Raw genomic sequence first — 7,809 nt, 5'->3', positions numbered from 1 at the left:
CACCTATTATAAACTATAACATTACTAAGAGACATGATACAGACACACCTATTATAAACTATAACATTAAGAGACATGATACAGACACACCTATTATAAACTATAACATTACTAAGAGACATGATAGACACCCCTATTATAAACTATAACATTACTAAGAGACATGATACAGACACACCTATTATAAACTATAACATTAAGAGACATGATACAGACACACCTATTATAAACTATAACATTACTAAGAGACATGATACAGACACACCTATTATAAACTATAACATTACTAAGAGACATGATACAGACACACCTATTATAAACTATAACATTACTAAGAGACATGATACAGACACACCTATTATAAACTATAACATTACTAAGAGACATGATACAGACACACCTATTATAAACTATAACATTACTAAGAGACATGATACAGACACACCTATTATAAACTATAACATTAAGAGACATGATACAGACACACCTATTATAAACTATAACATTACTAAGAGACATGATACAGACACACCTATTATAAACTATAACATTACTAAGAGACATGATAGACACCCCTATTATAAACTATAACATTACTAAGAGACATGATACAGACACACCTATTATAAACTATAACATTACTAAGAGACATGATACAGACACACCTATTATTGTCACGTTCTGACCTTGATTTCCGTTATTTTGTATTTATTTAGTATGGTCAGGGCGTGAGTTGGGTGGGCAGTCTATGTTTGTTTTTCTATGTTTTGGGGCTTTTCTATGTTTCGGCCTAGTATGGTTCTCAATCAGAGGCAGGTGTCATTGGTTGTCTCTGATTGAGAATCATACTTAGGTAGCCTGGGTTTCACTGTGTGTTTGTGGGTGATTGTTCCTGTCACTGTGTTTGTTGTCACAGGATAGGCTGTATAGGTTTTCACGTTCCGTTTGTTGTTTTGTAGATTTAAGTTATTTCATGTATCGTTCATTTTCCATTAAAGAACATGAGTAACACCACGCTGCTTTTTGGTCCGCTTCTCCTCCTACAGACGAACGTCGTTACAGAATCACCCACCACAACAGGACCAAGCGGCGTGGTAACGGGCAACGACAAGAGGAGCAGCAGGAGAAGCAACAGAGGCAGCAGCAACAGGAGCAGCAGCAGCAGCAGTGGGAGAGGCTGCACTATTTGGAGAAATGGACATGGGAGGAAGATTTGGATGGTAAAGGACCCTGGGCTCAGCCAGGAGAATATCGCCGCCCCAAGGAAGAACGGGAGGCGGCGAAAGCGGAGAGGCGCCGGTATGAGGAGGCAGCGCGGCGTCGTGGATGGAAGCCTGAGAGTCAGCCCCAAAAATTTCTTGGGGGGGGGGCTAACGGGGAGTATGGCTATGCCAGGTAGGAGACCTGCGCAAACTCCCTGTGCTTACCGGGGGGCTAGAGAGACCGGACAGGCACCGTGTTATGCTGTGGAGCGCACGGTGTCCCCAGTGCGGGTGCACAGCCCGGTGTGGTACATTCCAGCTCCGCGTATCGGCCGGGCTAGAGTGGGCATCGAGCCAAGTGCCATGAAGCCGGCTCTACGCATCTGGTCTCCAGTGCGTCTCCTTGGGCCGGCTTACATGGCACCAGCCTTGCGCACGGTGTCCCCGGTTCGCCTGCATAGCGCAGTGCGGGCTATTCTACCTCGCTGCACTGGAAGGGCGACCGGGACCATTCAACCTGGTAAGGTTGGGCAGGCTCAGTGCTCAAGAGCTCCAGTGCGCCTGCACGGCCCGGTCTATCCGTCACCACCTCCACGCACCAGCCCTCCGGTGGCAGCCCCCCGTACCAGGCTGTCTCTCCGGCCCATCCTTACAGGGGATTCCTCCTCTCCAGCGCTGCCGGAGTCTCCCGCCTCTCCGGCGCTACCAGACCCTTCCTCCTGTCCAGCGCTGCCAGAGTCTCCCGCCTGTTCGGCGCTACGAGAGCTACTCAGTCCGGCGCTTCCAGAGCCTTCCTCCTCTCCAGCGCCGCCAGTGCCGCCCGTCTGCTCAGCGCCGCCAGTGCCGCCCGTCTGCCCAGTGCCGCCCGTCAGCCCAGCGCCGCCAGTGCCGCCCGTCTGCCCAGCGCCGCCAGTGCCGCCCGTCTGCCCAGCGCCGCCAGTGCCGCCCGTCTGCCCAGTGCCGCCCGTCTGCCAGGGGACGCCAGTAAGCCAGGGGCCGCCAGTGCCGCCAGTCAGCCAGGGGCCGCCCGAGCAGCTGCCGCCCCTCTGTCCCGAGCTGCTATCGCCCCTCTGTCCCGAGCAGCTGCCCCTCTGTCCCGAGCAGCTGTCCCTCTGTCCCGAGCAGCTGTTTCACCTCTGTCCCGAGCCTCCCCTCTGTCCCAAGCAGCCCCTCTGTCCAGTGGGGTCATTGAGAGGGGTGGCCATGGTGAGAAAGCCACGGAGGCGGACAATAAGGCGGACTAAGACAATGATGAAGTGGAGTCCGCGTCCCGCGCCAGAGCCGCCACCGCGGACAGACTCCCACCCAGACCCTCCCCTATAGGTCAAGGTTTTGCGGCCGGAGTCCGCACCTTTGGGGGGGGGGGGGGGGGTACTGTCACGTTCTGACCTTGATTTCCGTTATTTTGTATTTATTTAGTATGGTCAGGGCGTGAGTTGGGTGGGCAGTCTATGTTTGTTTTTCTATGTTTTGGGGCTTTTCTATGTTTCGGCCTAGTATGGTTCTCAATCAGAGGCAGGTGTCATTGGTTGTCTCTGATTGAGAATCATACTTAGGTAGCCTGGGTTTCACTGTGTGTTTGTGGGTGATTGTTCCTGTCTCTGTGTTTGTTGTCACAGGATAGGCTGTATAGGTTTTCACGTTCCGTTTGTTTGGTAGATTTAAGTTATTTCATGTATCGTTCAGTTTTCCATTAAAGAACATGAGTAACACCACGCTGCTTTTTGGTTTGCTTCTCCTTATACAGACGAACGTCGTTACAATTATACACTATAACATTACTAAGAGACATGATACAGACACACCTATTATACACTATAACATTACTAAGAGACATGATAGACACCCCTATTATAAACTATAACATTACTAAGAGACATGATACAGACACACCTATTATACACTATAACATTACTAAGAGACATGATACAGACACACCTATTATAAACTATAACATTACTAAGAGACATGATAGACACCCCTATTATACACTATAACATTACTAAGAAATTGTAGTAATAGTCACAAACATACAGTATGTTATCTGACATGTTTTCTATTTTGATTAACTGAAACATATTTGTGAACAATCACATTATGATCAATAAGAAAATAACTGCCAGATAAGCAAATCAATCTGCTGTTAAACCTCTGAAGAGGTTCACTTTTCATTGAACCAGAAAGGAGAATGCTCATAAAACAACCTACAGGTACCGTAACTGTCAATGTCCAATCACTGATCACATACATACCTGAGAGAAGCCTCCTAATTTTATCCGACAGAATTGTGTCACTTGCTCTTGCTTTCCGTGGCTTGTTCTTTTCTAACTTTCACTATGAATGTTTTCTGATAAAACGGGGTTTTGGGACTTTGTCCCTGCAAAGCAATAAAGTGTGCAGTTTTACACACACACATGAAGGTCCCTGCTTAATCATTCAAACAATATCCTTTATGGACTTTATGACTGACGAGAAACCCTGGATGTCCTGCGTGTCTCTGTTAGCCTGCCGAGCTAAAGCCTAGTCTTCAGGTTTCACACAAAACTACTCACAGAGCCACATACATCACACTTCACAAGAACACAAAACTACTCACAGAGCCACATACATCCTACTTCACAAGAACACAACACTACTCACAGAGCCACATACATCACACTTCACAAGAACACAAAACTACTCACAGAGCCACATACATCCTACTTCACAAGAACACAACACTACTCACAGAGCCACATACATCACACTTCACAAGAACACAAAACTACTCACAGAGCCACATACATCACACTTCACAAGAACACACTACTCACAGAGCCACATACATCACACTTCACAAGAACACAAAAGTACTCACAGAGCCACATACATCACACTTCACAAGAACACAACACTACTCACAGAGCAACATACATCACACTTCACAAGAACACAACACTACTCACAGAGCCACATACATCCTACTTCACAAGAACACAACACTACTCACAGAGCCACATACATCACACTTCACAAGAACACAACACTACTCACAGAGCCACATACATCCTACTTCACAAGAACACAACACTACTCACAGAGCCACATACATCACACTTCACAAGAACACAAAACTACTCACAGAGCCACATACATCACACTTCACAAGAACACACTACTCACAGAGCCACATACATCACACTTCACAAGAACACAAAAGTACTCACAGAGCCACATACATCACACTTCACAAGAACACAACACTACTCACAGAGCAACATACATCACACTTCACAAGAACACAACACTACTCACAGAGCCACATACATCCTACTTCACAAGAACACAACACTACTCACAGAGCCACATACATCACACTTCACAAGAACACAACACTACTCACAGAGCCACATACATCACACTTCACAAGAACACAACACTACTCACAGAGCCACATAAATCACACTTCACAAGAACACAACACTACTCACAGAGCCACATACATCCTACTTCACAAGAACACAACACTACTCACAGAGCCACATACATCACACTTCACAAGAACACAACACTACTCACAGAGCCACATACATCCTACTTCACAAGAACACAACACTACTCACAGAGCCACATACATCACACTTCACAAGAACACAACACTACTCACAGAGCCACATACATCCTACTTCACAAGACCACATGTTTTGAATCCATTCCACTTTATTGATAATATTCAATAATTGTTGTCATTATCCATAAGTAAATGTGTTCCTTAAATCTCTCAGATATCTTCTTCTCCCATCTAAAATCATCAGTGGTATTATAAATATTAAAGGACATTGTTGTCATCATCAATAAATTCAGATTTGGAGGATGATTTTTAAAGAAGCAATCTGCTGTTGAAACAACAACAAAGCGGACAGACATCACTGGTTTGGTAAACAGTTTAGGGATGGGGCTAGAGAAATGTAACCACTTGAAAATTAATAGAAAATGCTTTGGATGCAAGGATTGACCTTCAATTATATATTTTTAAACGTGTTTTGAGGCTACAGTGTTTGTTTACAGTGTTTGTAAAACAAGCTTGTGTTTTGGGTTCTGATGGGGTCCGACAGTTTAACTAAGTTCATTTAGCATTTATACATTTTCTATCCTTAAACGCTTCTCTCTCTCCAGTCAGCCTACTGGGCCTCCCTTAGCCTCTCCTGACCCCTGTTGGTTATATACTGTTAGAAACTGTGTGGTTTGAGCCCTGAATTCTGATTGGCTGAAAGTCATGGTATATCAGACCGTATACAGCGGGTATGACAAAACGTTTAGTTTTACTGCTCTAATTACGTTGCTAACCAGTTTATAATAGCAATACGGCTCCTCTGGCCAATATACCACGGCTAAAGGCTGTATCCAGGCACTCCGCGTTGCGTGATGCATAAGAACAGCCCTTAGCCGTGGTATATTGACCATATACCACACCTCCTCTGGCCTTATTGCTTAAATAACGCACGGTATATTTGCACGGTAGAATTCAATGACTATAGTTCATTCTTTCTTGCCTTATCTTACCTCATTTGCACACACTGTATATAGACATTTCTACTGTATTATTGACTGTATGTTTGTTTATTCCATGTGTAACTCTGTGTTGTTGTTTGTGTTGAACTGCTTTGCTTTATCTTGGCCAGGTCGCAGTTGTAAATGAGAACCTGTTCTCAACTAGACTACCTGGTTAAATAAAGGTGAAATAAAAATAAACAAATCGTTCATTATTTTTAATAGCCCCTCGTTGATAATCTCTTACTAATTCTCACCTCTGCTGTTCTTGTTCCTGACAGCAGGTGGCGATACTGACTAACTTTACTCCTACAGCGTTACTCGCATACAGTCACCACACACAAACACTCGAAAATAAAAACGATATGTAATTATTAACGGTGCTGTGTGAGAGAGAGAGTCTCGCCTAACATCCTTTTTCTAAATATTTCTCTAGAAACAGACGGTAGATTCATCTGATCGTTTCTCTGAACAGACAGACACACACAGACACACAAACACACACACGCTGTCTGATGTTTAACAGGCCAGATCCATCCTAATACACTGGACTCATTTTTAGAAAGAACTCTAAACGTTACCAAGCCACTGTTAAAACTCACATAAAACTACAGAGCAGGATTCTGGGTTGAGGGACGAATATTACAGACATCTGTTTTAGTCTGCCTGTTAGAAGCTGGACATTTAATGCTGCATTTACACAGGCAGCCCAATTCTGAACTTTTTCCCCCACTAATTGGTATTTTGTCCAATCAGTTCAGCTCTGAACAAGATCTGATTTGAAAATATCTGATGTGATTGGTAAGACCAATTAGTGAAAAACATATCAGAATTGGGCTGCCTGTGTAAGAGATAGGATAGATGTAAAAAATATATTATAATAATATTGAACCTTTATTTAACTAGGCAAGTCAGTTAATTAAGAACAAATTATTATTTTACAATGATGGCCAAACACTCCCTAACCCCGGACGACGCTGGGCTAATTGTGGGACTCCCGATCACGGCTGGTTGTGATACAGCCCGGGATCGAACCAGGGTCTGTAGTGACCCCTCTAGCACTGAAATGCAGTGCCTTAGACCGCCGCGCCACTCAGGAGCCCAAAATGTATTTACACCCATAGGATTACATTATAGAATCTCTATGTTTACCCCACTCATTGTAATGTCATATGTAGGCTTTTGACTGGGTTTGAACCTGGGTCGTTGTAGCATTATAAGACTACATTTGATCTAGGGCAACATTAGCTCAGGGAGCTGAACTAACACAAGACTTCTGGGCCTGAATTCACAAAGTGTCACAGAGTAATGCTGATCTAGAATTCATTTGTCTTTTTCTATCATAATGAGTAAGATTCCATGGACAGGGGAAGGGGAGGGCGGATGGATTCACTACTGTTGACTGTTAGTACCAGTACAACCTTTACACACAGAGAGAGAGAGAGTAAGAGAGATGTACGGACGCCCACACACACACAGATGGCCGCACATGCACACACAGCCATACAGACCCACCCATGTCCAGGAATGCACACACACTTCCCTATGTTAGTTGTTCATTAACGGTCCATTATTTTGAGAAAATACAACCAGTCAGATATACAGCTGGGGTATTTCAACTGGGAAATTCAGGACCACTCTGCTGGGACACTCCACAGTCTGCTGAGACATATAGAACCACTCTGTTGGGACACTCCACAGTCTGCTGAGACATATAGAAGAAGACCACTCTGTTGGGACACTACAGTCTGCTGAGACATATAGAAGAAGACCACTCTGTTGGGACACTTCACAGTCTGCTGAGACATATAGAACCACTCTGTTGGGACACTCCACAGTCTGCTGAGACATATAGAAGAAGACCACTCTGTTGGGACACTCCACAGTCTGCTGAGACATATAGAAGAAGACCACTCTGCTGGGACACTCCACAGTCTGCTGAGACATATAGAAGAAGACCACTCTGTTGGGACACTCCACAGTCTGCTGAGACATATAGAAGAAGACCACTCTGTTGGGACACTCCACAGTCTGCTGAGACATATAGAAGAAGACCACTCTGTTGGGACACTCCACA

The sequence above is a fragment of the Oncorhynchus clarkii genome, chromosome 6 (assembly GCF_045791955.1).
Source record: "Oncorhynchus clarkii lewisi isolate Uvic-CL-2024 chromosome 6, UVic_Ocla_1.0, whole genome shotgun sequence".
Lineage (NCBI taxonomy): Eukaryota > Metazoa > Chordata > Actinopteri > Salmoniformes > Salmonidae > Oncorhynchus > Oncorhynchus clarkii.
Note: the sequence above shows the minus strand (reverse complement) of the source record.